Source organism: Sciurus vulgaris (genome assembly GCF_902686455.1).
Source record: "Sciurus vulgaris genome assembly, chromosome: 4".
Classification (NCBI taxonomy): domain Eukaryota; kingdom Metazoa; phylum Chordata; class Mammalia; order Rodentia; family Sciuridae; genus Sciurus; species Sciurus vulgaris.
The window spans coordinates 154,139,172-154,141,834 of record NC_136464.1 but is presented as its reverse complement, the minus strand read 5'-3'; the positions used below and the strand labels follow the sequence as shown (position 1 = coordinate 154,141,834).

Below are 2,663 nucleotides of genomic sequence, written 5' to 3'. Positions count from 1 at the left end.
AAGCCACTGGGATTACTGCATGCACCACTGCACCTGGAAAATTATTTTTTGTTTGTTTTTTGACTGACACATTAAAAACTGTACATATTTATGGAATACAATGTTACATTACATTTCAGTACATTAGTTCATGTGTAAAGATCAGATCAGGGTAATTAGCATATAAATTTCATCATTTTTAAAAATGTAGCAGTTATTTAAATTAGGTTCTTGGTAAGAAATTCAGAACACCAATTTGTGAGGATAAATTCCATTTGTTAGAGCAAAAACAGATCGCATGTAGCCCTGGAGCTGAGGAATAGCTTTGATTTTGGGTAAAGTGTGTGAGTCCACAGCTTTCTGGTCAAACTTGCGCTGCTCTGTAATCTCCTATTTCTCTTTTTCTGTGTCGTAGAGTTCACCTTCCTGGTGTCTGGGCTTCCTCAACTTCTTCTTGAAGTCAGCCTCAGTGAGGTGTTTTGGAATTTTCACGTTGCTGATATCAATCTTTGTGGAGGTGGTGATTACAAATTTCTGGTGTGTTCTATGTAGAGGAATTCAATGAAGAGAAAGAGGTCCCGTCACGAGTAGCAAGCTACTGCTCAGCTGCTTCAGGAAAACCACTCTCTCACCTCCGTGGCACCCAGTGAGGATGCTCAAGATGGTCCTGGGAGTGATGCTGGCTGGCAGTTTTCCCACATGCTAACCGAAGGGCTTTTGGCTGTGGCTCAACAGCTTCGTGGCACATCTTCAGTCAGATAGTATCTAGGCATTTTGTGAAGCTTAACCACTCTGGTTCCACTGTTCTTGTCACCACCGACTGGTTTTGTCCTCCTTCTACTCAACCTTGGATTCAGCAGCAGCGAGGACTTCCTCTTGTGCATGGCCTTTCGGGAATACATAGCAGATGGGGAATACCTGCCAATTCCTCTCACCAGGACAGGGTTTCGGCTGCAGTGGGGCTTCCCTTTCTTGGGTTTCTTATCCTTAGGGTCTCCCTTTTTAACCTTGTCAACAGCATCAGACTTCTTGGCTCCAGGTTTCTTCTTCGCATCTGGCTTCTCAACCTCTTCATCTGCCATCTTGAAATTTGCTCTTCCCCATCTTGCATCATTTATCATTTATTTGTGTTAGGAACATTCGAAATCCTCTCTACTACCTCATTTGTGATATACAATTAATCATTGTCAACCAGAGTTTCTATACTGTGCAATATAGATTTAGAAGTTATTCCTCATACAGGGTGCACCCCTGTACCCATTAACCATCTCTCTCCATCTCCATTCCCCTGCATCTTTTCCAGCCTCTTGTAATCACTATTTTACCCTCTACTTCTATGAGATCATTTTTTAGGAAGGATTTCAAATTGAGAAATGAGATGATATAAGAAAAGTCTTCTTTTCTCCCATTACAAAATAGGACTATGTCAGTCAAGGTCAGAAACCACATAAGGTATTATTACGGTTGAGATATTAGGTGTCCAAAAGCTCAGGTGTGAGACAATGCAAGAACATTTAGAGGTGAGATGATTGGGTTATGAGAGCCTTAACCCAATTAGTGAATTAATTCCCTGGTGGGGATTAACTGAGTGGTAGCTGAAGGTAGGCAGGGTGTGGTAGTCACTGAGGTTTTACCTTTGGGGCATATATTTTGTATTCTGCTCTCTGATCATCATGTGAGCTGCTTCCCTTGTCCACACTCTTCTCTTGCGATGTTCTGCCACACCTTGAGCCCTGAGGAATGGAGTTGGCCTTCTATGGACTAAGACCTCTGAAACAGTGAACCCCCAAATAAACTTTTCCTCCTCTAAAATTGTTCTTGTCATGCTTTTAGTCAAAGCAGTGAAAAATCTGACTAAAACAGGTATGTTTAGCAAAAAGATATTGAATGTGGAGAAATTCATAAGATGCCTACAAATCAATTTGAAAGACAAGAGCAATAAAGGACAGGGCCACTTGACTTTTTAAAACAATGTTTATTTCTTTTTTCCATTGTTTGTTCTGTTTAGTTATATGTGAGAGCAGAATGCATTTTGATTCATGATATGCAAATGGAGTACAACTTTTCATTTCTCTGGTTGTACATGATGCAGAGTCACACCATTTGTGTAATCATACATGAACATACGGTAAGGATGTTTGTTTCATTTGACCATCTTTCCCCTTCCCTCATTTCCCTCTGCACAAATCAATGTTCTTCCATTCTTCCCTTTTCCCATCCGCACTCCCCCCTTTATGTATCAGCATCCACTTTTCAAAGAAAACATTTAGCTTCAGATTTTTTTTAATTTATCTTTTAAAATTTTTTACAGACTGCATTTTGATTCATTGTACACAAATGGGGTACATCATTTCATTTCTACGGTTGTACATGATGTAGATTCACACAATTCGTGTAATCATACATGTACATAGGGTAATGATGTTTGTCTCACTCCACCATTTTTCATACCCCCTCCCTCTCATTTCCTTCTACATAATCCAAAGTTCCTCCATTCTTCTCTCACTCTCCACACCCCCTACCCTCATTATATATCATTCTCCACTTATCAGGGAAAACATTTGGCCTTTGGTTTTTTTGGGATTGCCTTATTTCACTTATCATAATATTCTCCAATTCCATTCATTTATTTGCAAATGCCATAATATTATTATTCTTTATGGCTGAATAATATTTCATTGTGT

At 39.6% G+C, this 2,663-nt stretch overlaps 1 pseudogene across 1 annotated transcript; it reads right to left on the bottom strand.

The window, feature by feature from the left end:
- Positions 1-203: 203 nt before the first annotated feature.
- On the bottom strand, positions 204-1,061 carry LOC306658845 (large ribosomal subunit protein eL6-like; annotated as a pseudogene). The gene has a single exon. The product of its transcript is annotated as a large ribosomal subunit protein eL6-like (transcript).
- Between the last annotated feature and the right edge of the window lie 1,602 nt (positions 1,062-2,663).